The following is a 15,755-nucleotide window of genomic DNA, read 5'->3' on the forward strand; positions in this document are numbered from 1 at the left end:
TATCTGGGTCTCTCGTGTGAACCGACGTGAGTTGCTGGGAGTCTAACTGACGTTTAGCGACTCTGCACGCCATCCAGACGTATGTCTGACTGTCGGTTTGTCTCTTTATTTCAGGATGTACTGGTGACGCAACCCTTCACCCGCATCTCCAACTGGTCGTCGGGCAACACATACTTCCACATGACCATAGGTAGGGTGATGATGGGTCTCATGGAGCGGGGCAAGACCATCACCAAGTTTTTAGTACCGTTTGTGCCGTGCAATATCCGGGCCTTAGTGTTCCTCGCTCGTGGGTTTCACGTTGATTATATGTTGTCATTTCTGTACATAGTCTGAAACGACCAAGTTTGGCTGCTGAACATTCCCCCCCCCCCGAATTTTAATCTACGCTAGACCGCTTAGTGCACATAGGAATAGATTAACAGTTTGTGGCATTAGAAAAAGAAATCGTTTGTGACTGTAAAGGAGCCACTGCCCTGGATGCAGCTGTTCCAACATGAATAACATCTTTGTAGCCAGTGTGTGGATTTGCTTATGCTGAAGCTATCCCCATCTACAGACGCGCCAGTTTATCACTAAATGTGAGAATGGTAGCGGCATTGCTATGCATCTCGCCATTTTACCGTCACCCCATCACTTCATAAAGCATGACGTGTCCCGTCTGGAGCAAGGCATGCCATGATGCGGTGGCGCGATGGGCCTAACGCAGACGCTTACAAGTGCTCTCTGTCAATAAACGGATATGCACGCGTGACAGCCGGACCCGAATACTTGGTCAAAATCGAGGTATTTGTTGGCACCTCACTGCTCGCGCTTTGAATATTGCAGATGATGTGGTGGGAGGTATCGCGAGAGCCTTCCGCCTCACGCTGACATGGGAGCCAAGCAGCTGGATACAGGCGTCTCGATTACCGGCTTATAGTCGGGCGCCGCCCCTGGTTAGCGGGTATCGCGTCCGCGCCTCGTGGCCCGTTTTTTTTTGTCGTTGTTGTCGGCTACGTTGTCGGCCACGCGCGCTCCTTCTCCCTAGATGATGTATTCAACGCCACGGTAGGTAACAGGCGCAGTGCCGTTCGCCTGTCGGGCTGACCTGTCCACACGCTGTCCCCAGGCAACCTCGTGCGCGGCTCCAAACTGCTGTGCGAGACCTCACTCGGCTACAAGATGGACGACCTGCTGACCTCGTACATCTCGCTGATGCTGAAACAACATGAATAGGCACAAGAGTCTGTCGCGGGTGAAGTGAGCGCCAGGCGCCGCTCGCGAGGGTGTCATTCGTGGCGCAGCTGACGGCGCGCCGGTCACGTGCCGCGCAGGCGCGCCCGCCGGGCCGGTCACGTGGTGCGCAGCCTCGCGCACGCGCCCCGCTCGGCCGGCACTGCATTGTTGATCATGCCGTTATTGTTTTACATCGATGATTGAATATGATCGGGTGGGGTCGCCCAATGTGCCGCTCACTCTGCCCCCGCACGGCTGCGTGTCTGCGGATCAGTTTGGAAGGGACGCAATAGCATGGCGAGGTGCTGACGGGAAGACCACACGATCCCCTAGGCCGGGAGAGAGCGGGAGCCAGTCCGAGTGTTAGCTGACCCATGCTAGGTTGTCGTGAAAGGCGGCGTGTATTATTAAACGCAGGTTGGTGGGCGCCTTCCTTGATGTTTTTACTCTGACAACCCGACCATTTCTGGCGTCGCCAAGTGTTTGACCTTCGCCTACCAAGGGAGAAGTGGTGGCATGTAGCTGCGAGGATAAACCTGGCGTGTTCCAGATGTGCTGTTGTGTTCATGGACTGCGGCCCTCCATATGCTTCTGCAAATGTGCAAGAAGCATTCCAGATTTGTAGTGTGAGGTTCTTGCCTCTAGCCTGTCGTGCTTGAGTCTGTTTTTCCTTCGCCAACGAGGGACGTTGCTGCGAACGATTTGATCGGATGATACACTTCTTGTGCGTACTTGTTGAGATTCTGGAACCCGATATTTTAAATCGCGAAAACTGTGCGAATGACAGCCATGCAACTGCAGTAAACATCGTGAACTGGTTGCTCTGGGTGGTTGTAACCCGTATAGCTTAATGACGCGGTTAATGTGCACACTCCGGGGTATGCTAGCCGCAAAGATATGGACCCAAACAATCCATTGCCAGGTAACAATGAGCACCGTACGCCCGTGTACTCTTATGAAAATAAAATGCATTATTGAGGCGGGTGCAGTACACCGTGAGGAAGCAGCCGTGAGACGCGGCTGGTGTAGTGCAGGGTGCTGTGTAGTGTACTACCCTACACTGCTGGTGCAGTACGGGGAAGCCGCCGTGAGAAACGGCTGGTGCAGTACATAATGGGGAAGCCGCCGTGAGACACGGCTGGTGCAGTGTACAATATGGAGCAGTCGCCGTGAGGCACGGCTGGTGCAGTACACAGTGGGGAAGCCGCCGTGAGACACGGCTGGTGCAATGTGCAGTGCGGAGAAGCCGCCGAGAAACATGGCTGGTGCAGTACGCAGTGGGGAAGCCGCCGTGAGACACGGCTGGTGCAGTGTAAAATATGGAGTAGTCGTCGTAAAACACGGCTGGTGCAGTGCACAGTGTGGGGCAGCCGCCGTGAGACATGGCTGGTGCAGTGCACGGTGTGGGGCAGCCGCCGTGAGACACGGTTGGTGCAGTGCACAGTGTGGGGCAGCCACCGTGAGGCATGGCTGGTGCAGTGCACGGTGAGGGGCAGCCGCCGTGAGACATGGCTGGTGCAGTGCACGGTGTGGGGCAGCCGCCGTGAGACATGGCTGGTGCAGTGCACGGTGAGGGGCAGCCGCCGTGAGACATGGCTGGCGCAGTGCACAGTGTGGGGCAGCCGCCGTGAGACACGGCTGGTGCAGCGCACAGTGTGGGGCAGCCGCCGTGAGACATGGCTGGTGCAGTGCACAGTGTGGGGCAGCCGCCGTGAGACATACAACCTGTTGAAGGCGCAGCTGTTGCTCGCTGCGGCGATGAGCCTCCATTGTGGTCACATCGCCGCTTGTGACGTCTTATCGCGGATTGTCGTCGAATGACAGGGCTGACGCTAGCCAAGTTCTTGGGCATATGGATCCATCATTGAGTCTACGACGCGCTTGAAGAGTGCTAGGGCTCTGAAAGAAAAAAAGTGAGTCAATGTGGGGAGGGGGTACGATTTTTCCGGATGCCGGTTTTGTGCTACATGGCAAATGGTAGCTACAAGTGTTTGCAAGCTTGCTTCGTTAAGCGACGACATTGAATCCGTGCCAACGCTTGAAAAGGATCGTTGCGTTGTGGAGATGCTTTATGTTTGCATTATTTATATATTTTTTCGGCATTCTTCGTACAATTTCCCAGTCGAAGTAATCTCTGGCTACCGAGATACCCGGCAAGAACCGGAGAATGTTGTGATGAAGTGTTGAACGACGGGGATTTACGGCGATATGGGGGCGACAAACTCCATCTGCATGCCAGGTTTCCATGTGGTAACATGGGATGAATCGCCTACAACTGCCTTCATCATACGAGTGTGCTGGGAGGTGCTGTTTCAAAATCCTTAAGAACTCCATTTTGTCTGCATCAGGAAATGACTAGGCAATTGGTGGAGATAACTTGAGGAAAACTGACAGGGACGACGTTTATTACAACCTGATACAAACGTTGGTATAGTGTTTTCCGATCCCTTTTCATTTCGTCATGCGGTTAAGTTGTTGGGGCAGCAAACAGTTGCCCAAAATGTCCCAAACAATCATTTTAAATAGTAAATTGCCGATCCCAGTAGACTGTCTCCTTGCTAGAACGAAACCAGGCGCATTATTTCATGCATGGTATGCTCTTACGGTGGATGTGAGTGTAGAGCGTAAATATGAATTCACAAAGCATATCACCATGCGTTGCAAGAGATGATGTGGCTCAGGGAAGTTTAAAATTTATTAGAGAATGATCTGACTAACACTGAATTGAGTTAAACCTAAACAGACATCCCCTGACGCTTGGCCATCTTTGCCATACTATCTTTGTAATCCCAATTAGAAACTCGACGCTCGATTCCAGTTCAGGTATCGTCCTCCTCCTATTGATGAAGACGAACGCCTCTTTCGTTTCGAGCCGGCTTCAAACCAAGCGACTCAAATTACACGTGATACGGAGGTTTGTAGCTGATCGACGACCTAGGGGATGTGTGAGAAATTTTACGCCATTTGCGACGTACTCAATCACGTGAAAAAGCCAACTTCATCGTTTCCAGGTGAGAAAAACCAGGGCAACGATTACGCTCAAACGTGCCTGGTCCGACGCTGAAATCCTGAGACACTAGAGCGTGGAAAGTGCCTAGGCCAAATGGCTGGTTAGAAGCAGCTTGAGTGTACAACTGCTGTTAAGGACTTCCGATGCTGAGGACTCGATGATTCCTAACCCACATTTCTCTTGAATGTCAGATAGGGCTGATTCGTATCGCGTTATCGTGAAAAGTCGCGACGCGTCCTCTCATGTGTCAAACTTGCCCGCAATAGCGCTGCAAGCTGTCATGTCTTACATCCTTCAACAGGTGCACCGGAAGGCCGGTCAGAGATGGCCCGCCCTGGAGGGCGCAGGAATAGTTAAAGCACCCCTTTGCAATGCTAGTTTACACCAGGGTTGCAGCCACGACCTCTGCAGAAAACAACGCCAGGATGGTCATTCCTCGCACGCTGGGCCACGGCTATACGCCAGGCAGTTTACCTTTAAGCAATATGACCGACCGCCCATCTGTGTCGGCCGGTCACAGCCGCAGGCCTATCGCAATCAATTGTGTTTGATATTTGATACCTACGAGGTCAAATGTCCAACAGTGAGATGCGCAATGAAAGAAGTAGGGGCATGCATGTATATTATTGCTGACATTCGAGGTCAGACGTGGTCATATTTAACTCTAGACAACTATATGAAAAATGAGGTAAATCGAATGTTGCCGGAGACTCAGTGTTTTGAAATGACGTTTATGTTTCCTTGCTATATATCTACTAAACTAAACCTCAAGGTTGGACAACGTCAGACTGCAAATTTGCTTTAGGAGTAATCAGAGTGACAGCGAGACCATGGCCATATGTAAATTGGGTCGTTCGATATATGTACAACACACACACACACACACACACACACACACACACACACACACACACACACACACACACACACACACACACACACACACCACACACACACACACGCGCGCACACACACACACACATATATATATATATATATATATATATATATATATATATATATATATATATATATGTATGTATGTATGTATGCATCTCAGTCTTAATACGATAAAGTTGGTTCACTAAGCAGTGCTTTTGCCACATGTTGCTCTTGGCCTAAGAATCGAATGAACGAAGGTCACGGGTCGCCACGTTGTTACAAGGGGTGTTAGTTGAGAGCAGACAAATCGCCGTAAGCGAGACAGCCCTAATAACTTTGCTGTTTTTCAGCATCCTATAGTCCGTTGGAGACTTGTAAGCCAGTAGATACATATTTTGGCCTTCAAGTTGCCAGCATCAAACGAGCCAGTTCTCTTAGAGCATAAGCAAGCTACGGTCTAGTAAAACAACTAAACCGTCAACATGCATGTTTACCATGATAAATTGCCACAGCTGCTGCAAGTTTTTGTTTGCATGTCATCGTGCAGAGCGATAAGGAAAATTATGAACATCTACGCATAGTGTGGCGCTATTAGCGGTGCACGCATCCTCAGGAGCATCCATGGCAGAAAATTTGAATGAATCGGCAGCGGCGGCCCACTCCATCCCAATTAGAAACTTGATGTTCGGCTCTACTTCAATGGATCATGTCTGATATCCCACGCCTCAATCGCCTTAAACGCCATGTAATCACCAAATTATCCCTTAGCATGTTAACGTCACTGCATTCGGGGGGTTTCCTCCCAGACGCGATCGTCAAAGACATGAGGCAAACACGAAAAGACAGTCTCTTTATAAAACAAACTGGTTGAAAAGCCCTGTCGGTGATAAGTTCCATTTTTGCGTCATAAGCTGGCAAGAGCGCTTTTGACGGTGTAAATGGATGTTTTCATGAAAGCGCGAAACATCAACCCGCGCCCGGTGAAGGAGAAGTTGACTTCCATCTACGGTTTTTCGAGCACAGCTCAAAAATGTACGCTTGCAACAACACCAACTTTTCAGCACTGTTAACCTATCAATTTGACATCCTTCGTGCTCAGTTTAAGCTTTGGTCTGTCAAGGTCATTGACCTAGGTAAGGTCAAAGAGGTAAACTTTTAAAAAGCTTTGACCACGCACATTTTGTGTGCGTTGTTCGCCATCGCTCAAACTTGCTATAGTAGTATAACATGACCCTACCCACAAAGTGCTTATTTCAAGTTTTTCAAAGCTGGCAAGGTCAACGACTTGAGGTGAGCTAAATTTGGACTTTTTCGTAAATATTGCAAATTTGCACGCATTTTTGTATAGCTTTGGTGCTCGTATATCAGGGCAAGAGTACTAACTCACATGCGCATCCATCATGTGACCACAGAGCACTTGACAATGGCCTAGGCCATGGCCTACCTTTATAGATGCATTCTGCAAAACACATGCTGAGTTCAAAAAGACAGCTTGGAAGGTAGGTTTGGACGCCAAATTAGAAATTGTCAATGAAAACATGGCGCAGCATCGTTCTAAAGTATGATGACATCACAAAACGTCGCGTGAGGACGTGCAAGGTCGTATGCGGTCAATAGCCTCTGTTGCCAGTAGCAGAGAGGCTAGGTGAACGAATGAGATGCGTGTAATCACTTCTAGATCGTGTTTATGAGGCTGATGACTCTCTTGTACCGACGTGCGTGTTCTCACTTTGTTACAAACTGTTTGTAGTGCAGTTGTACTTCGTGTCCTGCGCCCCTGCTGGGGCGGGGGCGCGGCGGAGGCGCGCCGCCGCCGCAGTGTCGAGTGTCAGGTTCGCAGGCCGGCCCCGGCTCGCGGCCCCCGCTGTCGAGAGTCGCCGTGGGGAGAGCAGAGAGGGTAGGTGCACAGTCAGGGGCTGCTGTGGTGTGAGACTAAAATACAGAGAAGCTTAGGTGAAATACCTGGCGTCTCATCTCAAACTATTTCGGCAAAATGGCGACCGGATTTGATGTGAGACTGATACCAGAGTTCAGCGGTACAGCGATGCAGATGTGGTGGACTGGCTTAAGAAAGTGGAGCTGATTTGTGGACTGCAAGAGCCTCCAGCGTGCGAGGCGTCAGTGATTGCCTTGCGGCTGACGGGCGGCGCCTCAGCCGTGTACAGGCAGCTGCAGACTGAGGGCCGGCAGGACGCGGAAAAAGTCAAGGACGCCCTGAGGACGGCATTCGGCGTCGACAAGTTCGTGGCCTACGAGCTGTTCGCCTCGCGCTGACTGAGGGCAGGTGAGACGGTCGACGTCTACCTGGCCGACCTGCAGCGGTTGGCGTCAGTGTTCGGAGGCCTCAGCGACGAGGGTATGAGTTGTGTCTTTGTTGCTGGGCTGCTCAACGCTACCAGGCGCACGCTGCGCGCCGATGTTCGCATCGAAGGCCTGTCGTTGCCGAACCTGGTGGAGAGGGCGCGGGCCGTCTCAGGGAGGACGGTGCAGCGGAGGTCGCGGCAGCGGCAGTTCAGCGAGGGCGATCAACAGCAACAAGCTTCACCTGTTTCACCTGTGGATAGGCCAACCACCTGGCCAGGGACTGTCTCAGCGGTCTGGGTCGAGGCCGTGGGCGTTCACGACGCGGTGCTGATGGACGCCAGGGAGGAGGAAGACGCTGCTTCTGGTGTGACCGGATAGGTCACGTGGCCGCATGCTGTCCGGAAAACGACGCCGGAGAGGCGGCGTCGGCGCCAACCTCCTCTCCAGCTCTGCAGTAGACGGCGCTCTACCCACCACGCGGCTGACAGTGGACAGCACCCGGTGTCAGGCGCTGGTGGACACCGGCTGCTCCGTGTCTATTGCTCACGTCTCTGTTTGTCGCCGCTGGAGAAGGCAGCCAGTTAATGTGATGACCCTGGGTGGAGACAGATACACGTGCTAGGGTACCGGACAAGTGATTGTGAGTCCAGTGTCGGGTGCGGCCCGAATAGATGTGCTTGTAACTGTTAGCAGGCCGCTGAACTTCGGGTTCATTCTGGGAATGAACGGCGTGAGGGCGCTTCGGGGCGTGTCCGTCAGTGCGTCGAATGCAGTGCAGTTCGGGGTCGATGCACTGCCGGCTGACTCGGCGTCTCCGGTAGTGGCAGCGGCTTGTGATGCGAGCGCAGCCGCCGCCGTGTCACCCGAGTCGGCCGGTGGGGGCCGAGGGCAGAGGTCAGGATGCGAGCCAGTGGCTCCGATGGCGGCGGCGGCTTGTGATGTGAGCGCAGCCGCCGCCGTGTCACCCGAGCCGGCCGGCCATGGCCGGGGGCAGAGAGCGGTGAGTGACATGGGCGCGGCGGGCGGCGCGTCACTCGAGGCAGCTAGCCGGACGGAGGGCAGAGGTCAGCGATGCGTGTCTCTGACTCGAATGACACTGGCATGCCGAGGCCAGACAGCGCCGGCGGTGTCAGATCGCCGTCACCGCCACCATCACTGCATGGAGCAGCCACTCCACATCAGTCATCTCGTTTGTCAGTAGATGCACCGGACTACGCGGTCCACTTCGACCCGCAGACAAAACATGGAGTATGCAGTGGAAATGGAGTAACTCTGTCGGACCTGAATGTTTGACAAACTAAGTGCCGCAGTATGACGTGCCAGAGAACACCCGCCGTGAGTTCAACGAAGAGCTGTCGCGATGGATCGGTAATGGATGGCTGGTTCCATATGATGAGGAACAACATGGACCTGTGAAAGGATTGGTACCGTTAATGGCGATCCAACAAAAAACAAGGACAAAGTGAGACCAGTGTTGGACTATTGCAAGTTGAATAGTCATGTCACCGCGCACACAGCAGAGGCAGACGTACGTGCCGATCAGCTCAGGAAGCGGCGTCGGCACGGAGAGAACATCGCGGTTGTGGATCTGTACAATGGATATCTGCAGGTGCATGTCGACCAGCATCTGTGGGCCTTCCAAACTGTGCAGATTCACGGCCATCGATACTGTCTGACACGGCTTGGCTTTGGGCTGAACGTGGCCCCTCTGGTGATGAGGGCAGTGGTCCGGGCAGTTCTAGAACAAAACCCAGACGTGGAGCGGGCCGGTCTGGCCTACGTGGACGACCTTCTGGTGAACGAAGACATCGTGAGCGCTGATGACGTCCTGGCCCGCCTGGCAAATTACGGGCTGCAGAGTAAGCCGCCTGAGCGAGCAGCGGCTGGGGCTCGCCTGCTGGGCCTGCATGTCTCACGGGAGCAGGGGAGAATGCCGTGGAGGCGCGACAACCCGGTCGACTCACCGCCGACAGTACTGATGCGCCGTGCAGTATTCTCCTGGTGCGGCCGCTTGGTAGCACACCCGCCGGTCTGCGGCTGGCTCCGCCCCGCCACAAGCGTGGCTGGTAGCACACCTGCCAGTCTGCGGCTGGCTCCGCCCCGCCACAGCGTGGCTGAAGCGTCGTGTGAACGCCGTCACGCGTGGCTGGGACGGCAGAACAAATGATGAGACGCTGTGAGAACATCCCAGCCATGTCGCGACCCGGCTGACCCAGGATGACCCGGCATGCGGCACCTGGAGCGTGCGAGGTGGCCGTGCCGTGGTTTGGACAGACGCCAGCTCAGTGGCAGCAGGAGTTGTGCTGACCACGCCCGAGGGTGATGCCATTGAGGACGGGTGCTGGCTGCGGAGGGACGACTGCACGCACATCAACATGGCAGAACTAGACGCGGCAGTGCGAGGAATTAATCTGGCCATTGCGTGGCACATGCATGTCGTCGATCTCCGAACAGACTCGGCCACTGTGCACCGCTGGATAGATGACGCCCTGTGTGGCTGAGCCCGTCTGCGCACCAAAGCTTATGGAGAGATGCTGATTCGGCGCCGGGTCGGTGTCATTCAGCAGCTTGTAAGTGAGCTAGACATGACTCTATCTGTCTCGCTGGTGCATGGTGCTGAGAATCGTGCCGACGTGCTGAGCCGTGTGTCGAGAGACTGGTTGCGTGACGATTCGGCCTTTGAGCGTGCGACGCCGGTCGGAGGCTGTGCGGTCGTGGCAGATCGGGTGACGACCGATGGTCACGGAGTCGACATAGGACCCACGGACGGTTCCACCGAGCAGGCGACAGACGGCCGCGCCGACCTTGGGATGGCGATCGCTGACATCCACACTCGTGCCGGTCATCCAGGGATCCGACGGACGCAGTTTTACGCTCGGCGCGACGTTTCGTCGACAGTGACGCGGTCACAGGTGAGGAGTGTGGTGAATCGCTGCGACAGCTGTAACTCTATGGGCCCAGCGCCGGTGACTTGGTCACACGGATCGCTGGACGTGCAGGATGTGTGGTCACGGCTGGCGATTGACGTGACTCACTTTCGGGGGCAGTGCTACCTCTCAGTAGTGGGCTGTGGACCATCTCGGTTCAGTTTGTGGCGGCTGCTTCGCCGTCCAGATGCTAGCTGTGCTGTTGACCTGCTGGAACAGATTTTCCTGGAGAGTGGTGCACCTGTAGAATTGTGCGACAATGACACCCTCTTTCGAAGCAGGCAGTTTCAGGCATTCGCGGCACTATGGAGTATTGGCCTGCGGTTCCGAGCCGTACATGAGCCTGGCGGCAATGGCATTGTTGAACGAAATCATCGCACTGTCAAGGTCATTGCCGCCAGGAAGCAGTGCTCTGTCGCCGAGACGGTGCGCCTGTCGAACGTGACACCGCGTGACGGTGAGACTGCGGCCAGTGCGCCGGCGGCCGCTGTCTATGTGTACACTGAGCGGGATTGTGTGCGGCCCGCTGCTGATCAGCCGGTGATTGTCGAGCCGCGAGGACCATGTGACACCGATCGGTATGCTGTTGGAGATACTGTCTGGGTTCGTCGTCGGGGTACGCGGTGTACGGAGACGTCACAGCCAGGAGTGGTGTCAGGCATTATTTCAGACGAAGTGGTGGAAATTGACGGCCTACCGTGGCATGTACGAAATTTGCGTCGTTGGGGCGATAGTGCTGCCGAGACAGGTGAGGCCGGTGACGGGGGCGCGGATGACAATGATAGTTTGTTCGTGAGGGTGCCTGTGGCCGGAGAGGTTGCTGATGCTGATCACTTTTGGGCTGCTACTGATGCGGATGATAGTGCCGGTGAGGCTGCTGATGATGGTGCCGGTGTGACAGGCGACGGTGACGAGTGAGTGTTGCCGCGTCGGAGCGGACGAGAGCGAAGGCCGTGCGATTGTATACTTGATCATGATCAGGGTGGGGTGTTTGTAGTGCAGTTTTACTTTGTGTCCTGCGCCCCTGCTGGAGTGGGGGTTCGGCGGAGGCGCGCCGCCGCCGCACTGTCGAGTGTCAGGTTCGCAGGCCGGCCCCGGCTCGCGGACCCCGCCGTCGAGAGTCGCTGTGGGGAGAGCAGAGAGAGTAGGCGCACCGTCAGGGGCTGCTGTGGTGCGAGACTAAAATACAGATAAGCTTTGGTGAAATACTTGGCGTCTCATTACTCAAACATTTCTCAAGCGTCGAAGAAAACATGTACTAGCACTGTGATGGTCACTTACACCCACTTAGTGTTTAAATGCTTTTCCATTTTGATGGTTTACAAATTTGACCTATGCTGATCTCAGCTTACCTCTAGATCTGTCTAAAATGGTATGTGTGTCTTGGATGCGTTTGTCTTGCAGCTGCACCTAACACACGCAAACTTAATCACAAGCACATTGTGAAATAAAGCAGAAAAGCACCGATTTTTAGGTAAAAATTAGTAAAAGTAGACCAATTTTGAACAATGGCATGTCCTGCCTGACCTGACCCTTGAAGGGGAACAAAAATTGTCAGAATGGACTCTTCACTGTCGCAACGCTTGCCTTTGTGCCCTCAAAACCCGTCTTGACATTAGCATATGTTTTAGTTGCTTCCATCAGAACGACCGTTTTTCATTTCGTGACCTCTAGTGACTGCAAATTTGACCTCCGGTAAAAAAAATGGTGTGCATTCGTTATAATTTGACGAGACCTTCACAACGGCATCTTTGGTTTTTTCGTGCTACGTTCGGAAGTTGGAAAACCCAGGGACAAGTTAACTTTCCCCTATTGGGCGCGGTAGTCTCAGACTCCTGGCCGCGTGCAGTTTCCGAGCAGAAGGAAACGTGTTTGTGCGTCAGGCTGACGTGTCAAGACCGTGTACCAGGCCTAAGTGTTTGAAGCGCCTTGTCCCAAGAACGAAGTAAGAAAACAGTTGGCTTTGCGTTGCATGTGGCGTATAAAAATAAATAAAATGCACGCGGTTAATTGCAACGGGTGCAGCACTACCGTTTTAATGTTAAAAACTGCAGCACCGGTTTGATTAAAACACGACGTCTAAGTCACAAAGCGTTCCGCAACTACTCTTTCACACCAATTATCAAGACAAAGACATGCGAACTTATTGATGACAGGGACACAAAAAACCGTCATGGTTCAAAAATGGTTTTGAACATCGCCATCTGCTAATTGCTGCGATACAGAGCGGCAACGATGCTGCTGGGAATGGTGACGGTGCATCGCTCTCGGGCTCGTTCTTGTCACGCACTCCCGAACACGCAGCAGGACGCTGTGCGTTGCAGTGCGAACAGTTTCTGCAAATGCATGTTGATTATACAACCTTGTGCACGTGCACGTACACACACGCACAGAATGGTTCACATATATTACCAGGAAAATGCACGGATAACGCGAGCCCGGCGTCTTGCGGCAATCACATACCTAGAGCGCCACCACGTGGCCATCCAGCAACAACGCTAAACAACGCAATGATGCACCACAATGGTAGAACTGAAAGCACCGCCACGCTCGGTGAGATGACAAAGAAAAACAAGTCAACATCAAGCATTGCGGCGGCGTAACCTAATAACATCAAGATGGCCCTCAATGTCGGTGCATTCGGAGGAGAAAGATAAATATACTTTTGAAGTAAAACTGAAAGATAAACGACAGCGGCTGCAGACGAAGTAGGGGAAGCAAAATAACCAACAAAAGATGAATCGCTTCCCCGCAGAACACTCGGACGGTGGAAGACGATGGCCGGTCTTGGAGCGGGCAGAGGCCGGCGCCGGTGCCCAGCTGCCTCCCGATCAGCAAAACAAATGGTCGGCCGGCCCGCAAAGCCGGGCCGAGGGCCTGGTCACGTGATCCCGTTCACCTTTTACCCCGGTCACCGCGGTCACCTTTGAGGCAAGGGCGCCGCCAAAGCGCACGCAAACCGGGCGGTCAGTGGCACACAACAGAGGCGGCACAAATTCCCCGACAACCGGGCGCCCAGCCGCGGAAGCAGAACCATATTCTCACTGTACGTCATGGAGCGTTAATTGGGACGCTGTTGAGCAATGTTGGAGTACTTAAAATATAAAAGGGCAAATAATCATTTCGAGCAAAACGAAACCGTGGAGAGCAACAGGAGACCAGAATGCCACAGCTGAAGTCGCTTGTAAGTAGCCCTCGAGAGGAGAGTAAGTCAGAACTATTAAAAAGCTAAGATAGAACTAGAAGACCCTAAAGAAGATGCTGGGAAAATAGTGGTGGTCCTCTCGAAAGCTAATTGGTTAGAAAATCGTAAAACTTACTAGATGTTGTATGCGGCTCTTGAAGAAACGGGCCGAAGACAAGGTAATCGGCATTCTAGGTGGCAGGTGGCCCGTTTGTTACAGGGATACAAGTATTCTCGAAACTTGTCGGTGATACTTTGCTGAACTGCATAGTTCGAACGAAGCCCCCCGAAAGATATTTAAAACTTATTATCATGTTTATCTACTATCATTATATTTATATACTATCATCATATTTATATGCAATCATCATATTTATATACTATCATCATATTTATATAGTATCATCATATTTATATACTATCATATACTTATATCATATTTATACTTTCCTGAAGATGCTCCACAGCTCTAAAAACGACCGAGCCATGCGAAAGGGAAAAGTTACCGGCGGTGAGCGCAAACACGCTTTGGATCTGATGGCTGAAAACAAATCACAGCGCTGCAGGGATTCATGAAATAATTTTGTCTCCGATTGTGTGACAATTTGGGGAGTCTAATAGCAGACTACATCAATGATTCGTTTGACTTAAAATCACTGTTTGTGAATCAAAGATGTGGCATGACAACACCGGCTCCTAAGAAAGGGGACTAAAAATTGCTAACAAAACAAACGTCCGGTCTACCTGCTAGACGTCATTTATAAAAAAATATCAAAGTTCTTGGCATACGCATACGAAAGTAATAAAAAACTGATCGATTCAGGCGGCCGGGTTCATTAATGTATTCATATTCGTGACAACATAAAAAACATAAAAATGTTGCATGATGATATTGTCATTGGCGACAGTATAAGCATAAAGTGTGCGTTAGATTTTGATACGCGTGTAACTCCTTTGAGCACGACTTTAAATTTAACATGTTGTGTTCATCCAAGTTCGGAGATGACTTTATAACATTGGTCCGATTTCTGTACACGCGCGCGGAGTTAGCTATAAATATCAATGGTTCCATTTCCACATGGTTTTCCCTCAGCGTGGTATAATACAAGGATGCTCTCTGTTGGGAATGCTGTTTTCACTGGCAGTCGAATGCTGGCTGTAAAGGTACGTTCTTTAATAAAATTAGAGAAATTTGCATTTCTAGGGTAGAGTTGAGAATTTCGCAATTTGTAGATCACCCAACTGTGTTTACAAAAGATGAAGAGTGTTCAAGAGATGCTAAAGCTTCTCCAAAGCTGAGACATCTGGAGTTTAACGAAATCTAAACAAAACCAAGTTTACGTGGCCTTGTCGGTATGGATAACATCCTCAAACCGTGAAAATCATGTGGCCTTGCAAAAAAAGTCATATTTTAAGATAAAGTTGACATTGTAAGGTCTCGGTTTTCGTCAAAGAAAGATTGCAGGAAGAAAATTTATGTCCTGTATTGCATAACGTCTCAGGAGTGTTGAGCCTGTGGGCACAAAAACATTTCATGCAAGAATGCATGAATGGAAGAATGCCTTTCTACCTTGAAAGGAATAATACCTTCCAGAGGTCTGGTGATTTCTATGCTGATTTATATAGTTCCTTGCATATCTATGCACATCCGTTTGTTGATTCAAAGTTCAAGTCTAATTAGGAAGCTAATCTGTCGTGGCAGACCGCCCAGGGTGACCCGTGACGCAGCGTTCTTGAGTGCAAAACAAGGAGGATCAGGAACATTTCCCGCACGTTGCTTGCGCAACGTTTTGAAACTTAGCTGGAATGTCCGCCTTTTGCAGTACATATCCGGATAATAATGTATTTACCAGATACGCATAGCACCGCTCGCGGTAAGCGTGCTGTTCAGGACTAGGCTTGGTGGCTGTAGGCAGCAAGCTGAACATTTCGTATTCAGACCTGCTCCAAATATTTCAAGCTTGGTTCTCCAAGCTTAAACCGGATACTGTGCACCTAATGAGGGAGAAAACTTTTTGGTTTAATGACTATATTCCGGTAGAAAATTGTTCTGCTTTCCATCGCCGCACGAATCGGTGTGAATAAGATTCGGTGATTATAGCATTGACAGGCAGGGACGATTCTTAACGTATGACCAAATGCGTGTGAAGTATCCCAGTTAGCGGATAGACCTCTTACGGTATCAGGGTTTAGTTAGTGGGATTCCCGCCAGGTGGTAGCTATTGTTGAT

General features: G+C 51.8%; 1 pseudogene; it reads left to right on the forward strand.

Annotated features, from left to right (window-relative positions):
• Positions 1–2,197, forward strand: part of LOC119096352 (myosin-VIIa-like) — a 39,382-nt pseudogene extending 37,185 nt beyond the window's left edge.
• Positions 2,198–15,755: the final 13,558 nt, after the last annotated feature.

The sequence above is a fragment of the Pollicipes pollicipes genome, unplaced genomic scaffold (assembly GCF_011947565.3).
Source record: "Pollicipes pollicipes isolate AB1234 unplaced genomic scaffold, Ppol_2.1 Scaffold_4295;HRSCAF=5057_pilon_pilon_pilon, whole genome shotgun sequence".
NCBI lineage: Eukaryota > Metazoa > Arthropoda > Thecostraca > Pollicipedomorpha > Pollicipedidae > Pollicipes > Pollicipes pollicipes.